A 17500-nucleotide genomic window follows, 5' to 3' on the forward strand; every position below is an offset into this window, starting at 1 on the left:
ATGTTGTACCGTAAGAATTCTATAAGAAAGTACTCTTTGAGATGATTATACTGCTTCTTCATAAATGTAACTACTCGAAATATTATTAAAAGTCTCGTGGTGGAACACCTGAGAAATGCAACAATTAAATTCATTAAGTTCTTTTGTAAATATACATTTCATTCTGAACTCTTTTTATCATAAAACAGACTTTTTCTCTGAAATATTTCGAAATGGTAGTTGGATGTCGGGATAGGTTTGTGCAAAGGAGCAATAAAACGCCTTAACCAAGTCAAACATGAGTATTCGTCTATTTTGTCTTCGTTTACATATAAATATGCGATCTGTTCATTCATCTCTTTTGTTGCCTCGGAATCCGTAAGTTATAGGGTACAGATTCAAAACTTGTAAAATTTCAGCTTAGAATAGTTATCATAGTATTCCTAAAATCGTACTGAGATCTTTTGAATTTCCACTGGATGGTTCCACTAATATATATATATATATATATATATATATATATATATGCGTGTGTGTGTATGTAGATGTATGTGTGTGTATATACATATATCTATATATGTATCAATGCGTTTGTATGCGTGAGTGTAACATACGCACAGACATGCCGGTACAGATATACTCGCGCGCACAGTCCCTTTCTCTCTTTCACGCACGCGCGCGCGCAAACACACGCTGAGAAGCAAATACATAATCCAAGATATACATATATATGGATTTGATAAGTGCCACGGACGAAACTCTCAGCTCTTGAGCTTCATTTTTAACTTCCTGCGTATTAATAAGTGTAGATACACCTACGTGTGTATATACTTTTACATATGTGTGTGTGCATGCGTGGGTGGATGCGTTTACATACTTCCCTACTTACTTACCTAATACCTACCCTCCTACCTACTCTTCTACCTACCTACTTACCTACCTACGTACCTACCTACCTACCCACCTACCCACCTACCCACCTACCCACCTACATACATACATACCTACATACATACATACATACATACATACACACATACATGCATACATAAATACATACATGCGTACATTCATCGAGAGATAATCACATGGATTTCAATATTCGTTATTGATATGGGGATTAGAATGGTATCATGTTTTAAAATATATATCAGTTTATAATGGAGTAAAGCCAAATTATGCCATTTCAATACAGCGTGTATTTGAATATATTAAAAGCCGGAGTCTTATCAGCAGATTATATCTTAAAGTTATGGTTCGCAGTAGCCACATGGATACACAAATTATTGCAGATTTATATTCCTCTTATTCAGACAGCAATCATGACATACAAACAATCGAACATACATTATCAAATACATATATATGCACACATATGCACAGTCATGCGATACAACCACAATGCAAAGCTGCACTAGAGGAATGTCTGTGTGTGTGTGTGTGTGTGTGTGTGTGTGGTGTATGGACAAATGTTTGTGCACATGTATATACACACACATATATATTTGTGTGTGTATGTGTATGTGTATATATATATATATATATATATATATATATATATATATATATATATATATATACCTTCTGTTACACGGTTTGTGTGTATGTGTGTGTGTGTTTTTGCACGTATATGCTTACGTATATATATATATATATATATATATATATATATATATATATATACGCTTTTACTCTTTTACTCGTTTCAAACATGCAGCTTCTGTCATGCTGGAGCACTATTGTGGTCTTGCTGATTTCCTCTGTCGGCGGGGGGGGGGGGGCTTCACATCACCACTCCTGTGCGTGCTTTTATCCCAGCTGTTTACCCATTTAGTATATGAAGCAGTTTGATTCTGCTACCCCCACCTGTGCCTCGTGTCGGGCTGTTGGTTCATCTGGTATTGTAGAGAGGAGGATATGCTTATTTCGTTTTTGAAGACAACTACGTCCACCTTATGCAGATTTAAATTTTGTCGCAGGACATTGAAGAACTGTGAGTCTTTGAACCCTAGGTTATTGCAGAACCTGACACTGGATTTTTTAGAAGTAGTCGATAGTTCCTTTGGTACAATTCAATCGCGGCTAGTTCTGGCATTTGTATAAATTCAAAGCAAAAATTAGGTATTAGCCCTTCTAGAGTTTTCCATTTGTAGATTATTACATGTCTGTCGCGTCTACGACCCAGGGTGTAAATTGCAGTTCTTTCAGCCTCTGCCTGTTGCTCATCCGATGCACTGTTTCAAACTTTGTAATGTAGCAGCGTTGGACTGCTTCAATGTGCACCGTTAGTTTGGCATTATATGTGACTATACCTGGGAGTAATAGTCCAAGCGGCTGAGTATAACGGCTCTCCACAGGGTCAACATCGTTTCTTGGTCTCTTGTTTGGAAGGACCTTAGTGTCCCTGTTGCTAGTTGTCTGCCATCTTGATAATGTGCATATGAAATGAAGCATAACTGCACATACTAATTCCTAAGTCTTTCACTGCCTGTAACTCTGGGATTACAGTATCTTCGGGCCCTGCAAATACTAGCTATAGTGAATTCGTGAGTTGATACTGCAGTGCTTGACATTTTCCAGCATTAAACTACATGTTTACTTCGGCCGAATTACATATCGAATTCAGGTCCCAGTGTATGTAAGCTTCAGCCGTCATCTTAATTTTTTATTACCTGTCATACCGTAGGTATGAACGGTAATGGCCCCAGAACAATTCCCTGGGGGACGTCACTTAGTGTTTGAATTGCCTCAGAAAGGACACCATTGGCAGCAACTGCCTGATTTCTATCTTTAAGGAAGTCATGTATATATATATATATATATATATATATATATATATATATATATATATATATATATATATATGTATGTATGTATGTGTGTGTGTGTGTGTGTGTGTGTGTGTGTGTGTGTGTGTGTGTGTGTGTGTGTGTGTGTGTGAGTATATATTATCAGAGGGAACACAAGCTCATCAGCGTCACTCAGGCTAACCACAGATTTCGTCACTCGGGCTCGTCACAGGTTTTGCATAAGACACATGCCTGTTCGAAGAATTTCACATTTTTCTGCAATATTTCTTGCCACAAATGGCTTATATTTTTATATCTAGTACGATGCCTTTCTCAATTTCTACATTAGAGCTAAAATTAAAGCAACCCTACAAAACACAACTGATATTTACACACAGACGCACAGAATTATAGCAATCAAATAACGACAACAAACACCAGCGATTTGACTGTCGCCTGTACACTTGACAAGAGACGCCGGCTTGTCTTCTATACCTACCAGGCTCGTACATATTAGGTCGAGTTGCTGGACGTTTCTTGTTCTTTTAAGAATATTGTGGAACGGAAACTTTTCATAGATTGAAATTTAAATCCTAATCTCTATAGGAATTTATTGTTTCAAGAAAACTTTGAATTTGAATTACTTTTATTTTTTATGATTATAGATAACAACTCGGGCTGTAACTTCTGAGCCAAAGTCAGACGCGTGTGAACGATGTCGAGAGAACGTCTGCTACGAATGATATTTTATGACACAGGGCACCTCTAAGACGACCGGCAGACGCTGAATGGAGATAAATGAATTGCGACCAGGATCAATGAAAGAGCCCAAGTTATTGGCTGCTATTACATACTTGAAGTCAGTGTTGGCAGAAATTAAATCGACTTGCAAATACACGTTCACTTTACTAAATCTATACTCGGGCTAAGCCTGAACAGCCCGAGTGCCGGAGTCGCCACTGATATATGTATGTATATGTATATATATATATATATATATATATATATATATATATATATATATATATATACACATAGGCAGAATTCACAAAAATAAAAGACGAAGACAGGTGGTGTAGACAACAAACAAATGCATTAGTTTAACGCTCAGGAAGTGGAAAAGTCTTTAACGTTTCGAGCCTACGCTCTTCCGCAGAAAGGAACAGAGAAAGAAACAAGGCGAACGCCGGACAGAGTGGTCACAAAGGAGAGCTAGGACGAAGGGGAGATAATAAAGTAGTAGTGACCCCAAAACGAAGGTGCGCGTGCGTGTGTATAAGAGAGTATGGCGTGGGTGGGATGGGATGGATAGGGAAGGTGGGGTTGGATTGTGTAGGCTGGGGTTACGAGGGTGGGGTGACGATGAAGGAGGAATGGAAAAGGTGAGTAGGAGTGAAGAGAAGAGAGAAGGAGAGTAGGAGCGAAGAGAAGTAGGAGTCTGAGCAAGAGAGGAGAGGTGGGTGGGAGGGAGGAAGTAGGTGTTGGGGAGAGGAGAGGGAAGGAGGTTAGATCAAGAGGGGATGAAAGTTGAGCCTATGCGGCGCAAAGAGGCGAAGAGAGAAGATTAATCCCTGTTTACGGCGCAAACGGGTGTATATACATAACTGGATAAATAAGATAGATAGATACACACACACACACAACATATATGTATATAAACATAATGTGTATATATATATATATATATATATATATATATATATATATATATATATATATATATATATATATATATATATATGTATATATATATATGCATATATATATATATATGTATTATATTTATATATATATATATATATATATATATATATATATATATATATATATATACGTTTGTATATTTGTATATATATATATATATATATATATATATATATATATATATATATATATATATATATAGATATAAATATATATATATATATATATATATATATATATATATATATATATATATATATACATATATATATATGTGTGTATGTATGTATGTATGTATGTATGTATATATCTTCGATCTGTTACTGACTTCAACCAGAGATTGGGGCCATACTGGAGCAGTGTGTTTGAATTTCTTTTCTGTACCATTTTTGGGTGAAGTAGTAAGTAGGACACACACATAAGTCAGTATATAAAACCAGTCACTGACGTTCTTCACTAGCAATGACTGTATACACACATACACACACACACACATGTATGTATATATATATATATATATATATATATATATATATATATATATATATATATACAGACAAGCAAAGAGCAGTCTATATTTGGCTCCATCAAAGAATAATATATATTGTATGAATGATTAAATGCCTAGACCAAACATGTAAGCTGTCATTGTTTTCTGAAATGCATTAGTGAAGTAACCAACCTTTGAGAGAAAAAGCACACGATCGATATTAGATCGTTGATCATGGTTACGTTTTTGATATCAACTGTCCACATACCCCACATCTGTTCAAGTATGCTTATATACTACAAGAACCATTTATGTATAAAATCAGTCTTTTCCAAACACACATACGCGTCCGCACGCAAGCTCACACATTCGTATTGGTAGATGTGCAACAAATATAATTATATGAATACACACACATACGTATATACTCATACACGGACATATATATCAGTCGCACGGGTTAGCTTTTCCATCTGACTTTTCGGCATGGTCCCTTGCTGCAGACGGCCCCTCTACAGAGCATCTGTTCCTCCCACCCTCTCTGGAAGGAATTAAAATTTGTTCCTGGTACAGCCCGTTCTCTCCTGAAACATTTACTAAAATATGAAGAACTACATATATCGGTGTATATAAATATATAGGTGTATATAAATCTGAGTTCGTATGCCTGTTTGTTCTTTGCATAAATTTAGTTCTATCCCTCTATCTATCTATCTATCTATCTATCTATCTATCTATCTATCTACGAAATGTGTATGTGCATATGCTATATATGTACACGCACGCGTGCACACGCAATTGCACACACATACATACACAGAAATACGCGCGCGCGAACCCCGCCCCCCACACACACGCAAGCACACATATCAATGGTCTTTCACAAGCAATAGACCGAGGAATAGAGTAATAAGGCCGGTCCTCCGGAATCTGTGGCGTAAATATCCACCCCCAACCACTAGTGGATGAGACGCCAGTCCGTCGCAGGAATACTCATTTTTGCCTGCTGGGTGGATTGGAGCAGCCTGAAATGAAGTTTGTTGCTCAAGAACAGAACGCATCACCCTGTCCAGGAATCAAAACGGCAAACATACAATAATGAGCGAAACACACTAGTATCTAAACTACGCATCTTCACAAACATACGTAGATACCTACATAGACCCAGATATATAAACTTGACATATTATCTTGATGTGTGTATATATAATGTAGTACATGTACAGCTGCATTTGTACGGCAAAATTATATGACTAGTATTCGCGTGAATTATCTTTGAGAAACCTTTTTAATTGAAATATAGATAACGCTGGAAATTCCATATTGTGCTAGTAGATGAATACTCTAGTAACGTTTGAATGTACGTGCGGTTGCCTATAGAAATTTTTGTGCTACATTTAGTATGTCGGCATATCTAAGTGCATTTGTAATGTAATTTTGAGGACACATGTTAGTGTTGGTACGATGTACGTGTGAGGTTAATCTGTGAATGCATATCAATCTGTATCCATGTTTTTGAGTATAAGCGTGTGTGCGTTGATACAAGCAAAAATTATTCTCCGTTTTTACATCAGAATTTCTGTTTTTATGAGTGTGTGTGATCATGTGTGAGTGTATGTGTCAGTGTATGTGTCAGTGTGTGCGTGTGTGTGTTCGCACGCGTATGTGTGTGTGTGTATGTGTGTGTGTGTATGTATGTACGTATGTGTGTGTGAGCGGGAGAGAGTCTGTGAGTGTGTGCATGCTTATGAATGCGTGCGCGCGCGTGTGTTTCCATATGTGTAAAAGACGATGTTGTGTTACAATTTTAAAATATTCCCTAGAGAAGAAACGAAACTAGTTTCCTAATAACGGTTGATAGTTAAATAAATAAAACTAATTTGCAGTTATGTTTTGTGTGCTTTGCCTTTATCAGGGTTTGCTCTCGTATCTTTTCCTTCTTTGCTTTAAACAGAAGCCTGCAGCAACACTTCAATGTGTTAGACAGGAGGAGGTCATATTTGTTTCTCATATTAGTGGAGAATTGTTTAAGCACTAGAGATTCAAACCAAATACACTGAACAGGGCAACAATTGTTTTCGATATGTTTGCTGATGATGCAGTTTTTGTAGCAACTTTCTTTGATATTGCCCCATTATTTGTGAAACATTTCTCGCATGTTGTTAAAATCCTTCGTTTCACGTAAATCTTAAATGAAAATGCTTATTATTCACCGACCCAAGACAACTCCTAAGCATAAAGGAGTAAAACTCACCAAGCCTGTCCTTAATACTCCAGTAAACCACGTAAAAATTGATAGGAACGATTTAAAATAAGTTCTGTCCTTATTTGAAGAATAGAATTAATACAAGCGCCACTCATGATAGTGAGTTCTTTAATAGTTCGTCTAAAGCAACCACGCATCCTTTCGTATATTGTTGGACTAAGTTTGGAACGTGAGATGCCTGATTCTGAAAAGAAAATCTGATGAATGCGTACCTGTAGAACTTGCTACTTTACTCTACGAACCTGATATTTGGACATCCTGCATGTCTCTATAGAAGAATTAGACATCTTCCAGATCGTTGCCTGCATAAAACCAATACAGAGAATAAGTGAGTCCGTAATGTTGATGGTTTCAAGGAAAGTAGCATCCCAGATATTAAAAGCTTTTCTTATCCAGTTTCACTTTAGATGGATTGATCAAGTAATTCGGACTACGTGAAAAACACCCAGCCCTGGTTTTCTGTTACATCCAACTTAATAGATTTGTTTGAGTTATCACTCCTAAGATTCAAAGATCAATTGAGTTCGAATTCATATATTTTTAAATGTATCCATAACATAATTTTAATTGAATATGCATAGAATAGTGTAAATTATAGAAGCAAAAACTATGCTATGAACTGTAGTAATTTTGTTTTCATGGCTAGATCGGCATGCTGACAACGTATAGGGAAAACGAGAATATTAATTCCAGCATGTCACCGTTTTGTTCTGCACCGTTCGCAATGCGATTATGACAACTGTCCAGTCTAGCAGTGGTATGCTACTGGGCAGGTCCTGTGCATGTGAATCTTCTTCAACACTTACTATATGTGAGAGCTCATACTATCTACTGCTGCCGTTAAGTATATTACTGGAATTTCGGCTACTATGACTGGACTTGGGATGAATACTGGAATGGTTTTCCGTTGCTTTCTCCTGGCAGATGGCATTTGAACACTGAATGTATAGATCCGGAATATATATATATATATATATATATATATATATATATATATATATATATATATATATACCATAAAGCATTTCTGCCGATGCAGCAACGATTCTACTATACTCACACCGCGACATGAAATGAAGTATTTTTCTCACAAACAGGACGTACCGCCTGGTCCGGAAATCGACCCTACGATCTAGCGACCGTAAGCGCAATACCATGATTACTAGGCCAAGTGCCTCTACGACAACTCTACTCTTGATTATAGATCTAAAGCTGGTTTGATGTCTTACAAAGACTTGATACTTTTGGGAGTTGCTGAAGCATTGTGCGTCGAAATTGACAAGCATTTCTTATCACACACGCATAAATATATAAAGTATAATAAACACACATAGCATGATAGCAAACTATAATATTTCATTAAAGAACAAGTCTGTGGCAAATAAATACGTGTTACTTACACATGAAGTTTAAGCAATAAATATGACAAAGAAAAGTAATATTTCCAATATTTTTGCTCTGATATTCTGCTCGAGTCGACTTAAATTTTATTAACCAAGAATGGAAACATTAAATAACGATAGCTTAGACTATCACTATACTTACATCATGTGAAGTTGCTAACAAAACTGCACCAAAATCATCTCTCTCTGTCTATCTATCTATCTATCTATCTATCTATCTATCTATCTATCTATCTATATAGCTATCTGTCTGTTTGTCTGTCAGTCTGTCTGTCTGTCTGTCTGTCTGTCTGTCTGTCTGTCTGGCTATCTATCTATCTATCTATCTATCTATCTATCTATCTATCTATCTATCTATCTATCTATCTATCTATCGTTCGATCTATTTATTTCCCGTTGTCTTTCTGTATCTGTCTATCTTTTTCTCTTTCTGTCACTCTCTCACCTTCTATATGTCTCATCTGTCTGCCTCTCCCTCCCTCTCTCTCTCTCCCTCCCTCTCTCTCTCTCTCCCTCCCTCTCTCTCTCCCTCCCCCTCTCTCCCTCCCTCTCTCTCTCCCTCCCTCTCTCTCTCCCTCCCTCTCTCTCCCTCCCTCTCTCTCTCTCCCTCCCTCCCTCTCTCTCCCTCCCTCCCTCTCTCTCTCCCTCTATTCCTCCCCCCTCTCTCTCTCTCACCATACGTGTTTGGATAGGCGTGTTTATGTATGTAGTTATGTATGTACTCATGTATGTTTTCTAAGACACTGCCATCAGGCTTTCGGCAGAGATCAGACTTAACATAAGGTGTCTGCTACCTGCCTTCTAAATCTTAAACTTTGCCTCAGAGAACTTTAGACTTGAGTGACATAAGAAATTCTGATTAATGTGCTTCTGCAGATATTCATTACAGGTTCCATCCTTTCCATTATGGCTTTTGTAGTATGGTTTTTTGACTCGTAGCTGCATTGCAACATGTACTGGTGAGATTTTCCTTGATCTCTCTATTGCCAACTATACTGTTTCCCAAAGTTCAGGTTAATGTCCTATAATCGAAATGACATATATGACCGTCTGACATTTGCTGCTACCCGCCACACACAAAGACATGCACCGTTCTTCGAATTCTATTCTTGTATCTAGAATGTCACTACCTGTACGCAGGCAATATTCCAAGACTGCACATTCAAAACAGTTGATTCAACTGTTTGGAAAATACTCTTTTACCAACATAACTACAATTGCTGGATAGGAACCCAGGAATCTACGAACCCAATAATAGAACTTATATCATGTCGCAACTACTACAAAAAATAACTGCCAAATGACTCTCAATCATACCATCGTTTATAAAGAGCATATTGCAATTGTGGAAAAGTACGTCAGAAAACAGGCAATACTGGAGTCACTAGAACGTCTTCGACCAGGAGTCTGCTCTATAGGAGTTGACATGTGGCTAAACAATAGCATCAAATTTCTTATAAATCTCTTGTTTCTCTCTTCTGCCTCTCCTATGTGGCATCTGCTTCTCTGAAATTTCACTGTCTCCACTTTCTCAATGTCTCTATTAAGCCCCAACTATAGATTCCATCCTTAATGATTTGCTAAATTATTTCCACCAAGGTTCTTTCCCAGCTTACAACATTCAGAAATTAACATTTGAACACTTGCTTATTTTGGGGGCCTGAAAAGTCATAAATTCTGACTCTTGTCTATTGATTTATAGGTAAACAGAAAAATTCACATTTGTATTTTAGCTTTTTTGGAGCAGGTATGTGCTAAGGCCAATTTAATCAAATATTCCCCGACACTCCAGAAATATTGGACTTTTTCTCAGTTTACGAAATGTTACTTAAATTTATATAAAGTAAATTAATAATGTGTTTGTGTGTGTGTAATAATCATTTTGAATAATCAGATACCAAATCCTTGGATCTGGACAAGTTAACTGGGAAGAACAATGCGCACTCTAAGCTTTTCCCTCATGAAATTTGAACTCAAAATTACGAAACACTCGTTGGTTACGCGATGTTTTCTTTTTTAATGTAATTAGTTATCTTAACCTATGACACTTATTGAAAACTAGATGAATTGGCCTGTGAATTGTTAGGTGCGCTGCTTTAAATACGGTGCTAGGTCAAGGAGAGTATTCGAACTATCGACCCATCAGTTACCACGAACAAAATCCTATTCCCTCGGCTATTAGTCACCAGAACGTATATTACTTGATAATTCGCTATAATTGGCCCATTGATTCTTTCAACAAAGACATTCTTGACAAAAGGCTATAGAAATGGCTTCAATCTGAAATTGATTATAGATGCAGTTCATCAATAGCTGAGCATCATTTGATGACACTGATCTCCTCTTACTTGTCTGTACAAAAACCAAAATAAAGAACTAAATAAATAAACACAGCATGATTCCTAATTAGATAGGTGTTAAAATCGATGCGATGATACAACAATACTTGAACCCCGGATTAAAAGTGTTACACAGCATCGTTTTTTTTTTTTTTTTTTGGCTCAACCTTCTGAAACTATTTCCATCTCTCTGCGCTCCATTAGGTAAATAGTAGTAATAATATATGGTCATTGTGCTCCATTAATATCTCACCCTAAAATTTCGCTTCTGGTGCGCCTTTATAATCTTAAACCATGCAGAAATAAATGCAATAATCTTCCGTTTCCTGGTTTCTCTATTGATTTTAATCAGTACACTAGGAATTCAAGTATTTGCATGTATAATCCTCATTAACAGCTTGCATTTCATATTACTTTGTATATACTTGGCACCCAATGCACAAAGGAGAATTTTAATAAAGTCTTCGATTTCCTTTTGTTTTTAAAGATTATGTGAGAAAACGCTGGTGGTATGTTTCATGACTGCACTCTAATTCTAACGAGAATGGTCTTACACATTGGCTCAAGACCAAAGATTTCTAGGTCAGGCGCATATTCATTTTGAATTATGAGTAAAGCTAACTATATTGACTTCAAAACTACGAAAGTCAAATATGCCAAAGTGGATTTTTAATTCATTTGATACATATATGAAACTAACAGTTGTGAAATTAAAAATCTTGTTCTCTATTAACTTCTCTACCTTTCCATATTATTGCAGGAAAAAAAATGTTCATATGAGAAAAGGGCTCCAAATTTTATGTAAGAGGTCATAATCATTTCAATCATATCACTTGCATCACATGCCTTTAGCTTACAGAAAGCGTATATCTATGATTAAGACATTTTACTTTGCAGTAATTTTCCATTTCTAACCCACTGTGTGGGATATAGAATAACCTTGAGATCGATAAAATCTTGTGCGTAAAGTATGGTGGACTGTCAGGCAGTTTAGCGTCACTTCCTGAACCTTGGATGCATTTAACGGAGACTGTTCTACATTGTCTGATACTTAGTCCATTTTCTACATCTTCCTCCATTCTACCACCCCCGTTTAGCAAAAGGAGAATTAGAGCTGAATATAAGTTGGAAAAATAGGCAAGTGAAGCTAATTTTTCCCAGCTGAAGTTTGAGATGTTTAGAGCAATTTCAATTGAGTTAGTAAATTAATGAAACACGTAAATTTATCCACCTTATTTTTGCAGGACATGTGCCCATACCTAACAAACAAGCTATACAATAAAAGGAAAGCTCCCATAGTGAAGGGTTCACCAAGGCCTTTCGTAAGCTAGAAGTAGCAATTGAATTTCCCCCCAAATCAGACATTGTTCTCTTAAAACATTAAACAAGAAAATGTATTTTAGGGTACACAGTTTTGTAAAAAATAAAAAATTTAAATAAAAAAATAAAAAAATAAAAATACAGAGTGGTCATGGCATGAATTTCTTTGAACATATGTCTGCCATGAGAGCTGACTTATGACTAGAAAGCAACAACAATATAACAACAATGTAACATCTCGGTGAGTTGAATCAGTGTCCAGATTTTAATTATTGATTATAAGCATCTCGGTACTTGTCGAGTATCAATACACTAAATAATGAATGTCACTATTTCTCATATGTCGCCGAATGAAATATCACAAACTGTAGGCTTTATATCAGAAAAACGTGTTGGATTTTCTTTACCCATATCTCATCTAATTTTCAGTATTCCGTTTTTATCCTTCTACTTCTCCTTCTGCTTCTCCTTCTCCTCGTTCTCATCATCATTGTTATTATTTGTTTTTACATAATCTTGAAGACGATATCTAGGACAAAAAAGTTGGAACAAGTACATTATCAACGTAATTACAGTAATGAATATTGAATACCTTACAATCATTCTGATAATATATATTAATGTTATTATTTACAAAATACCGATGGTTTGGGGTTCAGATTTAATGGTCCACATGCAGTATATTACCACTATAATGAGAAATCAATACGAAATCGACTCTGAGTAATTTTGAACGCATAAAATTGCAGTGTATTATAAATACCAGTAGAGTAGCCACTTCTGCATATCACTTTAATATATTTTAAATCTGGAAACAAACGTATTCGCGCTCACACCATAATAGCTACATAGACATCTTATATAAAGATAGAACTATTGAATGTCAGACCTTCAATATGATACAAGAGTGGTCCTTCGCCATTCAGGAATTTGGCAAAAATAAGATCCTTGAGGTTGACATCAGTAAAGCATGCATAACTTTAGAATCACTTGTCTAAACAAATCAGGTGTATACCCCACCTCACTCTCATTTCTTGGGTCAGAAGCTTTCTGCCAGATCGTACCATCGCTGCTTCTGCAAGTGGACCTCACTCTTTCCCATATTCTGTCGACGCATTTCATGTACGTTATCAAATCAAGCGTCTTTCAAACATCGCTTATATCACTGAAAATATTTTAATTGTGCATTAAAGACTCAGTTCTTATATCGCTAACAAATCTCACTCATGCTTAATAATAAAAAAGAAATTTTCATTTATTTTGAACAATTTTAACCACGTCGAATATATTTTGTAATATCTCCTTCAACCAAAACCTAATGGGAACATGGTGCACTGTAAAAATCAAGAAAACAATCTTGAAACTTTTATTTTGTACTTGACACAAAGCAGTTAGAATCTTCAAATTCATTACAATTTTTATATACATTAACTTCATAGCGGCTTAGAATCTTATTCTGATAACACTTTAGATTTGTGTCAGAAGTACTGGCCTTTCCCTACAAGGTTAGGCCATGCATGAGCTTCTCTATTGCTGACTGTATAAAACTCAATAGAAGGACACTTTGAAATACTGCATCAACATATGGCGTCCTCCTGCTTCTATACAGAGAAGCATTCATGATCACATTCAAAAGAAAGCCAAATGGCTAATTGACAAAAATTACTTACCAGCTTATAACAATCACTTGACCACAGAACTGCCCTCATCTAGCGTAGTCTTTTCTACTGTACCGTAAAGACTACAATCAGCAGGAACTGTCTATTTTAATACCACGACGAATCGAAACCTACCAATGTTCCAATTTCTCTTCCTCTTTTTGTCAGATATACTACCTCATCCACTCACATCTCACATAAATAATCACCATATTCGTCACTCCAGCATCAACCTTCTGGAATTTGTTTCGTATCTACGTTTTTCTTGCAGATATTGACGTGATAATCTCTAAGCTGTACATTAAATTTTCAATACAACAAATCCCGGAAAATTGAAACATTATACTGAGCTATATACATCAGGCATTTAAAAAGCAAGACAACGAGATGACTTGTACGCCAAACATTCAAATTGCCTTTACTACTGATGAACACATCTGTTGGCCATTTGACCCCGTCATACCTATTTACAACAATACAGCCGCAGGCAATATGAATTAAGCATATTGGCTACATAAACTATGTTCAGCTGCACGATGGACATCAAATTATCATCTTTCGATAAGAACCCCACATTCGAGAGATTTATTCAGCTATTTTCGGAGTAAATTAAAAGTCATATAACACATTTCATCTGTAATATCTCATATCATAATTACAATTGGTGTTTGTATACATGCATACATACATATACATACATACATACATACACACACACACACACACACACACACATATATATATATACATACATACATTATATATATATATATATATATATATATATATATATATATATATATATATATATATATATATACATATAGATAGATAGATAGATAGATAGATAGATAGATAGATAGATAGATAGATACATACATACATACATATACAGACTTACAGAGGGAGAGAGAGAGAGAGAGAGAGAGAGAGAGACACACACACAAACAGACAGATAAATAGATAGAAAGGCATATATTATGTAAAATTAAAATTCGAACCGCATATTTTACCACAGCACTGTGCCACTGCATTATCTCCAATATGGTGAAACAGAGCGAATTTAACAATAGAGACATATGTTCTAGAATTATAATAAAAAAAAGTCATTCAGGTGGTACAAATAAAGCATGCATAGAAATATAAACAAACGTCATCCTATTAGAATGGATGCCTCGATTGAGTTCTCGTATATCTTAAATGTTGAGCAGATGCAAAAGAACAAACAATTAGGCGTGGTCGTGCGGTAAGACGTACGCTTGCAAACCATGCGGTATTGGATTCAGCCCCACTGCGTTGTACATTGGGCAAGTGTGTCCTACTAGAGCCTGAGCAGTGCAACTGGTGGACGAAAACTGTGAGAAGCCCTTCATATATATATATACATACACAGATATATATATGTATCGTACATGTGTGTGTGTGTGTGTCATTGTGTTTCTTCTACCTCAATGCTTGACAACCCCGTAACTTAGCGAGCCGCCAAAAGTTTAACGATCGAATAAATACTGGGCTTAAAAATCAAGTACTAGGGTTGATCTATTTGTTCCACTAAAACGTTCAGGGCGTTAACACGAGCTTATCTGCAGTTCGACAACTGAGACAAGTAACAGATTATACTCTAGTATTTAATGATATTTTTAAAGCAATCTTGGTCAATATATCTCTTAAAATGAGATATCAGTGTTATTTCAACTTTTGCGTAATTTAAACGACAGTTTCTTCACCCACACACTATATATATATATATATATATATATATATATATATCTATATATATATATATATATATATATATATATATATATACACACATATATACGTTTACATATACGTACATCACTTTACGACTATGGACAATTCATGCTGTTTTATTCCTTTATGACCCACAACTAATTTTTTTCCAACCTAAAAGGAAACTCGAAGATCGATACTTAAATGAGAGGAAACAGTGTGGTCGATACGATACACAAAACTAATGGAGACAGCATCCCACATAGCTGCAGGCCTTTTTATTGAAAGATAGAAAATGATCACAGAATATCTATCTATCTATCTATTATCTATCTATCTATCTATCTATCTATCTGTCTGTCTGTCTGTCTATCTATCACTCTATGTTTGTGTGTACTGATATATATATATATATATATATATATATATATATATATATATATATATGTGTGTGTGTGTGTATATATATGTGTATGTATGTTTTTCTGTGTATATACATATTCATTATACATATATATATATATATATATATATATATATATATATACATATATATATATATGTACATATATATATATATATATTATTGTCCATATGCACATTTAAATCACACGCTCCGACACAAATTCACATACGGTCTCAGACACCGACATGTATACATATATGTACCTATACGTTGGTATCTCTCGAGTTGAAAACCATTTACTCTATCTCTGAACCTAACTCTTTCCCCCATCATCTCACTCCCACCGAACATACACGCGAATATATATATACATTATTTTATTCTATTACTTGTTTCAGTCATTTTGACTGCAGCCATAATGGAGCACCGCCTTAAGTCGTGAAAAACGACCCCATGACTTATTCTTTGTAAGCCTAGTACTATTCTATCGGACTATTTTGCCGAACCGCTAAGTTACGGGGACGCAAACACCACCATCGGTTGTCAAGCGATGTTGGACGGGGGGAGCACACACACAAACATATACACACACATACACACACACACACACACACACGCACACAAACACACACACACACACACACACACACACACACACATATATATATACATGACAGGCTTCTTTCAGTTTCCCTCTACCAAATCGACACACAAGGCTATGGTCGGCCCGAGGTTATAGTAGAAAACACTTGCCCAAGGTGCCACGAAGTGGGACTGAACCCGAAACCATATGGTCGTTAATCAAACTACTTAAAGCCACACGTATATGTGTGCGTGTGTGTGTGTGTGTGTGTGTGTGTGTGTGTTTGTGTGTGCATGTGTGTTTCTGTATATATAGATACACACACACACTTACAGGCACACACCTCACGCACAGACATACACACAAACATGTTTGTGTATATCTGTATATAGGTGTGCGTATATACATTTATATATATATATATATATATATATATATATATATATATATATATATATACAGAGAGAGAGAGACAGAATGAAACAGTGACGTAGAGCAGTAAACACCCATTTAATATGTAAATAACTGATAATATTTTGGCAGAGCAATTTGTTAAGTGTAGCATGTCTTCTATTAAGTATTACGGATATATGCAATATTATTAATTTATTAATTTAATTTAAACCATAATGCACGTGAATAAGACCGAATATTACGCTGTCAATATTACCTTCTCAATAAAACACAAACTTGGTCGTATATCTGGAGGTATTCATTTTATACTATACTATTTACTTTTAAATAGTTGAAGTATATCTCAGGTATAACTTGTAGGTAATCAGTAGATATTTGGATATCATAGCATGATACAAATATATGTGAATGTGCA

The 17500-nt window shown here is 35.6% G+C and overlaps 1 protein-coding gene across 3 annotated transcripts in view; it reads right to left on the reverse strand.

Annotated features, from left to right (window-relative positions):
* The window catches only part of LOC106879128 (BTB/POZ domain-containing protein KCTD16), a 105336-nt gene that overhangs the window by 79140 nt on the left and 8696 nt on the right, over nucleotides 1–17500 (reverse strand). Inside the window, exon 2 of one of the 3 annotated variants that reach the window (XM_014928567.3) lies at nucleotides 12533–12819. The exons of the other annotated variants lie outside the window; for them this stretch is intronic. The gene's annotated coding sequence lies outside the window, so the exon portion shown is untranslated. Of the gene's footprint in view, nucleotides 1–12532; nucleotides 12820–17500 lie in introns of those variants that run through there. 3 annotated transcript variants of the gene reach the window in all.

This window comes from Octopus bimaculoides, chromosome 7 (assembly GCF_046866305.1).
Source record: "Octopus bimaculoides isolate indiv1 chromosome 7, ASM4686630v1, whole genome shotgun sequence".
In the NCBI taxonomy this organism is placed as follows: domain Eukaryota; kingdom Metazoa; phylum Mollusca; class Cephalopoda; order Octopoda; family Octopodidae; genus Octopus; species Octopus bimaculoides.